Below are 13,122 nucleotides of genomic sequence, written 5' to 3'. Positions count from 1 at the left end.
GACGATGGATCAGTGTGGGCTACTGTTGTAACAAAGGTGCCATATGGTGGCGATGTGGGTGATGGAGGCGTGGTGGGGGTAGGCAGCATTTGTGAAGTCTCTGCACTTTCCCCTCAATTTTGCTGTGAGCCTGAAAGTGCTTTAAGAAATAAAGTTATTTAGAACACGTTGGTGCAGGAGAAGGAGGAGATGCTTGCTGGAATAATGTCCTCGATGAGGCCTTGTTGTGAACTTCCCTTCTCTTCTGCAACATCCCACCAGAGTTCAAGCCCACTCTGGACCTGGTGGCTTTATCACAAAATCTTCCCAGAAACCACAGGTTTTCCTGCCGCCCTAAATCCTTAATGTCCTTCACACCCAAATTTGAAAGAACTAAGGAAAAAGTCAGCGTCCACTTTGTCATCTGCAGCGCGTGTCCTACATAGACGCCCTCTGCACCTGCTCCTAATTCACAGGACGTCATGTCCTGGGGTCCAGGGCAGACTTATCTGTGTGCACTTGCCCCTCAGTGACCTCCCAGAGGTTCCATCAGTCCAGGTGCAGAGCCTGACATGGGACCGCTGTGCTTCCTCTCCTGCCTCTCTCTCCCCTCATAATCTGCCCAGAAAAAGCCCAACAAGGGTTTTTCCCTGCAGCGTTCCTGGTGTCTATGGCCTTCGTCATCCCCCTAGAATTCCTCCAGGCATTTTAAAGTGAGCTCCCCACCTCCACTCTCGTTTCTTCACTCCCACTCCATTCCAGTCTTCTCCTCATTGCAGCCAAAATGTCCTAAAAATCTCACTGGCATTCAGAATCAGTGAAGGTAATCCATCACTGTTACAAGCTAAGTACAAAATTGCATGAACATATCAACAGATGCAGAAAAGGCATTTGACAGAACCCAACCCGTATTCATGATAAAAACTTCCATCGGACTAGAAACAGAGGGGGAATTCATCAGCTTGATAAAGAGCGCCCACAAAAACCCTACAGCTAACATCACGTTAACACTGTATTAATGGTGTCCCCTCCCACCGCTCCTTCCCACAACACACCAGAAGTCCTGGCCCAAGTAATAAGGAAATGAAAAGTATGGAGCTTGGGAAGGGAGAAAATGGTCTTTGTCCACAAATGTCATGATGGTCTGTGTAGGACATCTGACTTCTGTGCTCAAATCCTACATCAAATTGTATTGAATACAAGATACACCTTGGGGTCCTTAAAATGTCATGTAAGCCCCAGGCTTGTTCAGCAGACACCTTTGTGCTGTGTTGTCCCTTGCTCACTCTGTTCTACTTACTCAGACCATCCAGAGCACCAAGGGTGGGCCTTCCACCTGCCTTCCTTCCATCTCCCTGGAGCTTCATGACTGCTCTTCCTTCTTCCTAGATCCCCTTCCCCAACCCCCAGTGCATCTCCAGGGCTCTAACAGAAGCTCCCCTGTGCTGCACTTACCGGCTGGCACCCCAAACCCTGCTGGTCAACCTCTCTAGGAGGTACCGGCATTGCTCAGCCAGAGGAACCTGCTATGGGAAGGTGGGAAAACACCTGTGGGTTGGGGGGATGAAGTCAGATGAACAGATTGTCCTGCCTTCCAAACCTCAAACAATGCTGAGGTGCAGTCCACAGAGTTCCTTCAGGGACCCCAGCCAGGCGGAGCACCCATGTCTACAGGGGTGGCCAGCTTGGTAATGTGTCTGATAAACTTTCCCTCTCTCTCTGGTGCACTCTTCTACGTGGACTCATCTCCCAATGAACCACCTATCTCCCTGTCTCATGTGATATTTTTAAAATGACCCCCCTCTGTGGACTGAAAATCCCGTTTCTGTGGTTCTTTCTGTTTTACTCATATGTTGAGGGAAAGAGACACTCAGCACGTCGTCTTTTTTTTTTTTTTTTTTTTTTGTGGTTGCTGTTGTGTGAACAAATGAATCTCAAAAGGATGAAATGTGGACAAATATGGAGAGGAGGGAAGTACTTTAAATGAAATCGATCTAGGGGATCCCTGGGTGGCGCAGCGGTTTGGCGCCTGCCTTTGGCCCAGGGCGCGATCCTGGAGACCCAGGGTCGAGTCCCACGTCGGGCTCCCGGTGCATGGAGACTGCTCCTCCCTCTGCCTCTCTCTATCATAAATAAAAAAATGAAATTGATCTGGATTTCTGGTTGAGGGTTGGCACATAGGATTTGTCGTTTTTTGGCCACAGAGACAAATTGGAAGACGCTAGAAACACTGCAGAAAAATCCAGTTGTGGACAGGTTTCTTTGATTCAGTTTGTATCCACTCCCCCTCAGCATTTAGAATTCTGCGGAAAAATAAAAAGCAATGGACAAACAAGACTGACCCATTCTATGAAGTAGAAGTATTGCGGAGGCAGCGGTGTTTGTTTAAAGGTTTTGGAATTTCTGGAAAAGCCCGGCTTGTCCGCCTCAAGTATTTTTGATCACCTGATTCCTACTCTAATCCGTATCATTTCCCTATAAACATCCTGCCGGCCTCAGGCTTCCTAGCAGCTGTTCCTAGCACCTAGCAGCCCAGGTGGAGCCTTGCAGCGGGGTTACCCGGTACCGAAGGCGCCTCGTCCTGCCCCAGGCCTAGGAGGAGCACCCGGCCTCGGTCCCGGCACAGCAGGTGTCCTCCGGCTGGAGACTCTCCTCTCGCAGTCTGGTCTTGGAAGGGTGTCCCCCCGATTTCCAGACGGTCTATCAGAGCACGGCCGGTGGGTCTGGGCTGTCCAGGTCGCACGGACCGCGCACCCCGCTTCTAGTTTTCCCCCTTCCTGGGGTCCTGTCTGCGTGGCTGGGAGCAGACCCGCGGAGGCGGCCCGACCCCGCTGACGGGGCTCACCGCATCTGCACCCGGGCTCGCCACTGAGAAGGCTGAGCCCCTGCGGCCACAGCGCACCCCAGCGCACCCCTTCTTCCCTGCGGTCAGCAGCACGGCTGATCTCCAGGAAAGCGCGCCCTGGAAGGAGGAGGCGGCTCGGGTTTAGGGCAGCGCCAGCGGCAGGACGGCGGGTCCCTGGACTGCTCGGGAGCCTCCGGCCACGCCGCACCTGGTGCGGGTCCGTCCTCCGGGCGCTGAGGCACGTGGGGGGCAGCGCGCTGACTTCGCCGCGCCCTGGCACCGGGTGCGCAGGCGGCGCTGGGACCGCGGGGCGGCCAGCGAGCTGCACGCGCCCCCGGCTACCCGCCGCCTCGGGCGCCCTGCGGGCACCCGCCACAGGTGGCAGCCGGGGCAGGGCCTGCGCGCCCGCGGGCCGGGCTGCGGGGCGGCTTGGGCGCGGCGGGGGCGCGGCGGGGGCGCGGCGGGGCGGCGGGGGCGCGGCGCGCGGCCTGGGCTCCCCGGCGCGGGCCCGGCCCCTCCCCAGATGCCTCCGCGCGCCCACCGCCCCCCAGCGGGCCGGGCCTCTCGGGCGCCCAGTGCGCAGGCGCCGGCGGGGGGCTCCGAGCGTGCGCCGGGCTGGAGCGCGTGGGGAGCGCGGCGGCGGCCCCGCGGACCGACGGCCGGACGGACCCGCCCTGTCGCCCTGCGCCTGCTGAGCTGCGAGCGCCCGAGGGTGTCTGCGCTGAGGAAGGTGCGAGCCGCGGGCGGGGCGCGGGCAGGGACCCCGGGCAGCCGGGGCGCACGGTCTCGGGCTGCGCGGCGGCCTCGTCCGTCGCCGGCGGGGGCTCCCCGACCCTGCGCTCCCGGGGCGTGGGTGCGGCGCGGGCTGTGCGGGGCGGACGGGCGCGCTGGGGGCCTGGGGGAGCTGCGGGGACTGAGGAGGGCGGGGTCCGGCTCCCGCGGGGCAGCCGCGAGGGCACCGGCGCAGGCGGGCCGAGGGCCGGGCGGGGTCGCGGCGGCCGCAGCGCGGGGAGGGGGTGGCCGCCGCCCGCTCTTCAAGTGGGAGCGCGAGCCCCGGGCTTTTCTCGGGGCGCTGCTAAGCGCGGAGCTCCCGGCGCAGGGTTTTGTAACCGAGCCTCCCCCGAAAGCGGCTGTTGCTGTTCTCGGCCCGCTCGCTAAGGATCCCAGAGAAATAATGAGGATGTAACGATTGTAGCCTGCGCTGCCGGGGATGGGGGCGGCAGGCACGGGCTCTGCGAGCGCCAGCAGGTGAGGCCGGACTGCGAGGGAGCCCCAGCCCACCTGGCCGCCCGCCGGGCACGCACGGGGCGCCCTGAGGCACAGGAGACCTGGGGGGAAGGTGAGGGGAAAGAGTTAGGACAGGTCGGGAGGGGGCGACAAGGCGGAGTGTCTCAGAGGTCAAGGAGGTCTGCAGGTGGACGGGGGAGAGGGCCCACGTGCAGACGGGGGAGGGTGCAGGTGTAGACGGGATAGGGCCCAGGTGGAGGCAGGAGAGGTCTACAGACGGAGAGAGCAGAGGTCCGTTGACGGGAGAGGGCTCAGGTGGAGAACGAGAGGTCGGGTCTGCAGGTAGAGAGGGCGCAGGGGGATAGAGGACCGAGCCTGCCGGTGGTGGTTGGAGATCTGCACGGGAAACTCAAGGCAGCCTCTTTTCCTCTGACTCTTCCACACTTCTCAGCTGCTGTGATTCCAGCCGCCTGTGTTCTCTTCTGCCAAACGCATGGCGATTCGGGCCGGGGCTTGGAATTGGGAATTCGTGACTTCTCAGCCTCCCTGTCTTGTATCGATTACAAATTAAGCGATGGGTACCGGATTCTTCCTCGGGGGTGTAGATGCTGCCGGCAAGGGCTGGCGTGGTTCCCGAAGCTCGGAATGTTGAGCACACAGCTTTGTCTGCCACCTCGGAGGCAGGAGAGCTCAGAGGAGGACTTCACACCAGGGCTTTCCTGGGGTCTTCATCTCCTCCCCGGGGGCCTGGGCCCTTGCTGGCTGTGTCCCTGGGGTGCTTGGATGTGATAGGAACTGGCCGCCCGGGCACTTCTTTCAGATGGTGAATTAGCTCTGGTGATTAGTGAATCCCCAGGCTCTCAGCACAGGCTTGGAGAGGCCATGTGTCACCTCCAGGGGGACGCTCCTTCTCCTGTCTCAAAGCTGACGTCACCCCCACCCTCTCCCCCACAACTTGCAAGAAGCAGCATTTACATTTGGGCTTCATGTGCCTACAATTCCATTCTCATTTTTCTTCACATTCTCTGGGTAAGGTAGTAGGTAACCAAGGCAAAAAAAAAAAAAAAAAAGGCGAATTGACGAGAAAAAAAAATTGTGAGTTTTGGCAGGGTCAGGTTGTTGCTCTGGTGTTAAAAAAAAAAAAGTCATTAATCAGGATTTTCCAGTAGCCAAATTGTCTTGTGCAGGCACTGAGTGACTCACAGATTGGCTCCAACTGTAATTGTGTAGCATGTGTACCATTTCCTTTTAGATGATACGACTTTTTCATTGCTTGGAAGAGAACAGATTGGAATATTTTATGCCCCACATCTGGCAATACGACTAGCAGGCTCGTCTCTACTGAGACACATCTGGGCGAAGTAGGGACCTGATGGACAAAGGCAGGGGAGCGCATCCTGTCCTACAGCACACTGCCTTTTGCTGCATTGATGCAGATGTCCTGTCCAGTGTGGGGGTTCCGTACATGTGGGGGGACTCCCACTGGGCATCCTACTGTGTGTCTGAGAGCCACTGTGCCTCGTCACAAGCTCTCCCCCAGAAATCCTCTGTTCTGGGTGAGGACATCGGTAAGCCTTGGGTGACTTACTGTGGTGACCTGTCCGGTCCCGTCTGCAGGATCATTGTAGGCTACAGAGTAAGCTTAGTGAGCAAAGGGAATACCACCTCAAATAATCCAAAGAGATGAAGTGCTTAAAATGAGAGTTTTCTCACCACAGAGATGTTTTCTCAGTTGAGCGTTCTAAGCCAACTTTTCATTCCGTTAATCCGTTCCCTCTCCTTCCAAGAAACTTCCCATTTGCAGTAGAGTTGCCCAAAGTGGTCCTGCTTAAGACAGGAATAAACATCTATTCTTTTAGCACTATTTTTGTATGGCTTAGGTTACTGGTGATTTAGATGAATTAATAAGGATTTATTTTTTTATGGCACTCAGGTTCTTTTTGCATATTCTTCATGGTGACACAAATACATCCCCCCTATGGAAACCTATTGTCTTATTTTTGTCTACTTCGTGTTTGAAATTGGGAGAAATCCCAAATTAAATATTAAAAGCAAAAATATGCTTTGCTACATTTGGGTCACATTGGATTCCAGATACCAGAATCCAATCGTCTGTGAAACTAAAGGGTTCAGATGTGATTAAGATTGTTCGAGGATTCCTTATGTCTCTTTTTAAGCAGAATATCTTTCATCTTGTGCCTACATGATGAAATCGAAGAAATGCTGTCATTCTTTTGTGACTGTATTTTGGGAAAACTTGATGATTACCCAAGGAGTTGAAGGATGTATATTTTGAGTATAGATTTTAAAGGGAAATTAATTAAATGTATCACTTATTGACCCCCTGGAAAGGATATTCTACGGTCATTTATTGGATACAATAGAAATAACTATGATTCATCCTGTGGGACAGATGGGAGTCCTCTTTAGAGCATCACCAGCATGTTGGTTCTAAAAGAATCATAGGCTACCATACAGGAAGTTAGTAGGCAAGACATCTTGTGAAGTTAAAAATCATTCTTCATCCACCCCAGTTCTGAGTCCAGGGTCCCAGCCAAACACCAGCTTTTGCTGTGTTTTGTCGCTTTGCCTGGTACTCGTGAACACAGAAATTAAGCTCGGTGCTCCATGCTTATTTATGACAAACACACTCGTTTGTAGAGAGCGGGGACTGTGGGCTTTGGGTCAGCAGGGTGGGGCTGTAGGGGGTGCAGATTCCAGTTTACATCCCACACCTGCTTTGGGAGGGCATGCACCCTTCCAGCCCCTCTCCCTCCCAGGGACTGATCCAGTTGTCATCAGCATCTGGCTCTTTGGCACAGGTACCTGGGCACTGTATGTGGGCACCATATGCAGACCCCGGCTCTTTGTTACGGCCCTCACTCTGTGCTCTGGCTTTGCCTGCTTCTGAAAGAGCTGCCCCACTGAGCCTCTCATGGAGCCCCCCGTTTGCCCTGACACTGCCTGGAGGGGTGCCTGCCCATGTCTCCGGCTGTTCTCACAGCTCCCACCACACACGTCAGGGTAGAAGGGAATACTGGCAAGGTAGAAGGGAATACTGGCACATAGGATTTGTCATTTTTTTGACCACAGAGACAAATTGGAAGACGCTAGAAACACTGCAGAAAAATCCAGTTGTGGACAGGTTTCTTTGATTCAGTTTGTATCCACTCCCCCTCTGCATTTCAATGTTGATTTTTGGCCCCATTTTGTTAATACATATCTTCACATGATTTACTAAGAAAATAAGAGTGGAAGGTAAGTTTTCCCATCCTGCCTGTCTGCCCTCAGATATGTGAACTTTAGGCTGGGTATAGAACTCTAGAGTCTAAATGATTTTGCCAAAGACTTTGGAAGGTGTTTTTTTTCCTTTGTTTTAATTCAATGTTGTTACTTGAAAGTGCCATTCTTGTTTGTTGATCTGATTTCTCCTCTCTGCCAAGAGACTCCTCTTTATCTTCCCACATGCCTTGCATGTTCAAAAAAGTTATGAGGATGTACATGTTGTAGGTTCTTTATCCCTCCCTGTCAAGATGCTTGGCTATGTGAACTCCTCTGGTTGGTAGTTATGCACCTTTGGCTTTGGTAAACTTTCATGTGATGTTCCTTTGATAATCTCTTCCTCTGTACTTTTTTTTTTCCTGCTTTTTTGTTTGTTTGTTTTTCACTCCTGAAATTTTTGTTATTTGGATGTGGAACTCATCCAAATGGTGTTTTGGTGTTTTGTGTGTTTTCTGTTATATACTTAAAAATTTTTTTTAAGGATTTTATTTATTCATGAGAGACACAGCGAGAGAGAGAAAGGGAGAGAGAGGCAGAGAAGCAGGTTTCATGCAGGGAGCCCGACGCGGAACTCGATCCTGGATCTCCAGGATCACAACCTGGGCCAAAGGTGGCGCTAAACCACTGAGCCACCTGGGCTGCCCTCTGTTATATACTTTTGAGGCCCTCTGTTATATACTTTTTTTTTTTCCCTGTTATAAAGTGATTTTATTAAATTGATTTGGACATACTGTAGGTCAAATAATATTTTCCGAAGATAACAATTATGGACTTTAAAGCTCAACATAAAATTAGTAGCTTCAAAAGTGTTAGTCATATTCCCCAGCAACAGCATGATAAAATAATTCAACTATGTAGAAATATAGAACTCTAGGACTAGCTGGAAACTCGGAAATCATTTAGCCTAATGTCCTCATTTTGTGAGAAAACTAGACTCAACGATTAGGCAATCTGCCCAAGCTCACACACCTAATAGTAATAAAGCTAGAAATCAAACCGATTTTTCCTAAAACTAAAATCCTACTGATGACATTTCAGCTGTCTCTCTACCAACTAAAAGTCTAGGCGGCTCTCTAATGCCGCAGGCTACCGTGACATGGACGAGGGTAAGACACTACAGTAAATCGTAGTCGAGGGCGTCAGGCCTGGAAGGGGCTTCACCCAGGAACTAGGCTGGCCCTCTCCTGGTCAAGGAGGACACGCAGGAGAAGGGACTTCCCAAAGGCTGTGAAAGGCTCTTATATTTTTGTTTTACTTTCTGGCAGTTTTCTCAAGGTTGTCTTCTAACATTTCTATTCAAATTTAAATTTCAACAATTTTATTTTTATTTTCCAAAACATCTTTGTTCTATTTCTATTTGAAAGCAACATTTTCTTAAATGACTCAATAGCTTCTCAGATTTCCTTGTGGAGAGTAATTTATTTTTTTTGGCGGGGAGGGTTCATTAATCTGCTTATTCTCTGCACTTTATCCTTCGCTTTGGGCTGCTTGTTTTGTTAATTTTGACTATGTAGCTCTTAGTTTACAAGGAGAACTTGTCACCCGGTGAGCTTCTCCTGAGGGAAGACAGCTGGCTGTATTGCTGGAGAACTCCTAGATCCCTGAATTCAGGTCTTCATTTAGAGCAAATCAGTTTTATTTTTGAAAAGAAGATTGGTCCAATTTTGTGAGAAGGAAGTGGTTGCCAGGCTGATAGGCATTTTGTGTGAGGGATATGAGGATTCCCTAGTGGTGCCTTAAGCTTCACCTAACACTCCATGCTCTCTGTGTTGCAGGCATGTTGTGAACCATTTGCGTAGGCATTTTTAACACTGCCCTCTTCCTTGATTGCCCTGCATCATCTTTGTCTGTCTCTGCCCCACTGACCTGGTCAGGGCATTTTGGAGCTCCTGTGGGCTAGCTGAGCTTCTTTACCCCTGTGTATTTTACTCTGTTCCTCTGCTCTTGACCAGCCACCTGTTCACCTTCCAGTTCCTGGAGATTGTTCCAACTTATGGGTCCCCACCTACTTTTCCATCTTTGTAGATTTCTTTCTCTTTAGATTCCTTTACTGTCACTTAATGGGGTCTCTGAAGGAATAGGGGGTTAGATAAAAGTAAATGCTCAATCCCTCCAAGTCAGACAGTCTATTTTATTGTATTTGGGCTTTTTCAGTTTGGGATGTATTTTAACTCTCTGTCATTATTTAAATGACATTGACCAAAATCATCCTTCCAATTTCTCCATGGCATTGTTTAAGAAAATCTGTGGATTTCAGTATTTCACAAGTAGGCATGGACATACTGAAAAATCAGTGTTGATAGCTTTGAGCTGGAGAAGCAGTAAATCCTTTATGTGAGCATGTGCCTTAGTGAGCATTTCACTTTAATACTTGCAGACATTTTAGCAGGATGGGGGCAGAGACTCCATCCTATGTGTATGAACATGTGTTAGACGTATGCACGGATCCTGCCTTATAGAAGACAGCGCAGCAAAACATTGAACTTATCCACATTCCCCCCATCCTTTAGAAGTGATGCCTTAAATGGAAGATTTCCTCGTCCCAGTTTTCTTGTCATACTTCTCTCCTGTACCTGCTGCCGAGCCCCAGCTGGTGAGGACCTGGGGAGGAGAGGGCACACACTCTGGGAAGCTCAGAATGCTAGTGTGGGACATGACAAAGTGAATGGCCCTTGGGGCGTTCCAAGTTCTTTGCAGCAACACTGAAGGAGAACCTAATCGTATTATCATCTGATAGGTCATTGGCAATAGAGGACAGGTCACTGTGAGCTTTGGTGTCGGAGTTAAGGTGTACAGGAGTCAAGGGCTGGAGTGACAAAACGCTCTCTGTGAAAATGGTTTCTTATGCTTAATTAAAAAAAAAAACCTGCTAAAATATAGCATAGAAGTGGTGCTGTATCCACTTTCAGTCCAGCAAGAGGTAATATTTATTCAAAGACACATTTTAAAAAAGCCCTGTCCCCAGCCAGAAGTGGTGACAGTTTACCTTTTATATTTAAAATTATTTATACAAATTTGCATTACCTGTGTCAGCACTTGAACCTCATAGTCACAGGATGTCTTAAAACATACATTTTAATTCACTCACATACATGTCTTTGTTTTAGGGACATGAAACAGAGTTCGATAAAAGCTTTCATGCATAAAGGATATTACTTCAGGTTGAAATTCTTTGGGGTAAATGGAGTGGAATTAAGAGTCGAGGCATAAAAGTAGCATTGTCTGATTTCTGCTTCTTTAAGTTGCTCCCTTGAATTCTGCTAGTGCACCATCCACTTTGTGGTCTGATCTTGGCCCTGGAGATGGGGGCCTTCCATGGTTATGGTCAGCTCTTGTCCTTGGGATACGTTTAAAAGAATGAGGTAACAGTTTTTTGCAAAATGGCAGTCATTACAATATTCTAGGAATTAAATCATTTGCAATGATTTAGTGTGTATTCAAAATTCTTTAAAGGGCCACTTGAGTGAAAAAAAAAAAGTATGAAAGAACCACTAGCTTAGGGAATTTGGAATTAGGAATGTGGCAGTTTCAGGAGTCTGAGGCTTAAGGGTAGAAGGGAATACCTGGGTCATGCCTGGGGACGAGTCTGAGGCTTAAGGGTAGAAGGGAATACTGGGTCATGCCTGGGGATGAGGCGATGCTGTAAAAGTGCACGGAGGAGTCATCAATGTGACTGGAATGATGGCCTTACCACCCTGGGTTTAAGGTCAATAGCACACTTCTCTTGCATCCTATTATTATACTTATTTGAGAAACTTCATTTTCAAGGAGTTGTATCTTATTTAAACAAAGTACAGTATTACCATCTGAAGTAATACTTTTGTCATCAAGATAAGGGTTCTTTGCTCAGGTATTGTGGTGAGAAATTGCTTGAATCCGAAGGTCTGTAATTATCCATTTTGACTGTCTACCATCCTCTTAGAGATTGTTCAAGGAGAGAGCGTTGGAAAGGAATGACATGTAAATGGCATCTTGAGAGGGAGTTATGTGGTGTGATTCACACCTTATAGACCGTGCCTGATAGAGTTTGCCTAAAAGGATCTCTGAAGGATAAGAGATAAGGAGTGACAATGTATCATTACAGAGATCCATGGTGAATGTCAGAGATGATTTAGGCGTATGAACCTGTGGTGGCTGGTCAGTAGGAATCCTAAGATATGATGCTGGTTTAGAACAGGTGCTTACTTAGCAGAGCGCTTGGTATATTCTTTCCAAAGAGGGATAATACATGCTCACGAATGGAAAGATATCTACGTGTTGACCATAATGGCTAGTTGCCCATAAGACAACAAACTCGAGACTCATTAGCTGGATTTAAGGAGAGCTAGAAGAATCAGGGGAACTAAGTAAATCTTTCTAATGCAGTCTTGAACCTTACCTGATAATTTCCTTATTTAAAAACAACATTGAGAAGCACACAGAAATGACAATCTCATAAAGGAAATGAGGTGGTTTTTGGAATGCTAGGGTTTATACTGTATTTGGCCGTGCTTCTAGCTTTTAAGTGGAAAGTTTCACTTTTGAGAGCCCAAGAGTTCATTCCGATAGGATATTTGTGTCTTACAGCTTCCTAATCTATAGCCAGATTTAGTTTTTATGGTTTAAATATATTGGTGAGATACTGAGTCATGATTCCTTCTTCCAGAAATCATGACATTGATTCTAATAGAGTCTAAATAGAGTTCCAAGGTTCATTGTTCTGAGCCAGTAGTTGCCATTCATTTGCTTCATTTTGACACAGACTAGTCAGAGGTGTGGATTAAGGTTACAGGATTGAAAGGCTTCTCTCTGCAGAAAAATGAGCAAGTGTGTGGTGCAGGATCTTTATTTTAGCTCCTGTCTAGAGAACTACTTTTAATCACAATGCCTTTTAAATCCTTACTCAGTAATTTCCTTACTTCCTATGAATTAGTCCATCTGGGGAAAGAAATGACACCAAAATGTACATCAAGGTGTACTATATGCTTTTGCCATTTTGGTGTTTAAAAAAGAAATGTCAGGTTTTTTTTTTTTTTTTCTAAGAGAATTAACATGTCTTCTGACGGGTAAATGACTAGGAAGTAGCTGGTGGAGTCTTTGGAACTCTTAGTGCTGCTGTGGGCTGGTGTAGCTACCTGAGTTCAGGTGGTTCTGTTTTAGCCTTAGATGGTAAAGCCATGTGTTATTGGCCAGTTACTTTTCTAATTCTGCACAATGGTAACTGTGGAATAGGGCCCTGACACATACCTTTTAGGTCAGGGACCAGTGCTGTCTGTTAAGCAGGCGAGTGCAGCACTTATTTACAGATTCCTTCAGAGACATGAGCATGACCTGGACAACAACAGTTCCTCTATCACCAACACAGACTACAGATCTTGTAAAAAATTATTACTAAAATCCACCTGTAGATCCAGACAGTTGGCGATTTAATCTATTCAAGGCAAAATTAATGTTTAGAAAGAAAAACTATTTCTCAGTGATGAGAATAGATGGAATTAAAGCTCATGGCTGTGTGAGCACATTTTATGGGAAAGTTTGAATTGTTATTTACAAAATATTTAGTCAAATTGAGCATTGCACAAGGGACCTGAGAGTTGGGAGGAGCCACAGTGGATGCAGTTCCAGTCTCCCCATCTAGAGTCCACTATGAACTTCTCTGTTTTTATCTGCATTTTATAAGAGGGTGTTTGTGTACAAGTTTATTTGAAATAGAATTCAATGGCCAAAAAAAGTGGTAATGAAGTATATGATTTTCAAGGGCCCTTCTAGGACTAAGATGATTTGATAATCGATAAATTTCAAGTAGCATT

The 13,122-nt window shown here is 48.3% G+C and overlaps 1 long non-coding RNA gene across 1 annotated transcript in view; it reads left to right on the top strand.

Annotated features, from left to right (window-relative positions):
- The first annotated feature begins 3,419 nt into the window (after nucleotides 1-3,419).
- Nucleotides 3,420-13,122, top strand: part of LOC140594624 (uncharacterized) — a 46,787-nt gene continuing 37,084 nt past the window's right edge. Inside the window, exon 1 of the long non-coding RNA XR_011995645.1 lies at nucleotides 3,420-3,554. This is a non-coding gene — a long non-coding RNA (uncharacterized lncRNA). The remainder of the gene's footprint in view (nucleotides 3,555-13,122) is intronic.

The sequence above is a fragment of the Vulpes vulpes genome, chromosome 12 (genome assembly GCF_048418805.1).
Source record: "Vulpes vulpes isolate BD-2025 chromosome 12, VulVul3, whole genome shotgun sequence".
In the NCBI taxonomy this organism is placed as follows: domain Eukaryota; kingdom Metazoa; phylum Chordata; class Mammalia; order Carnivora; family Canidae; genus Vulpes; species Vulpes vulpes.
This window is presented reverse-complemented; position numbering and strand designations above follow the sequence as displayed.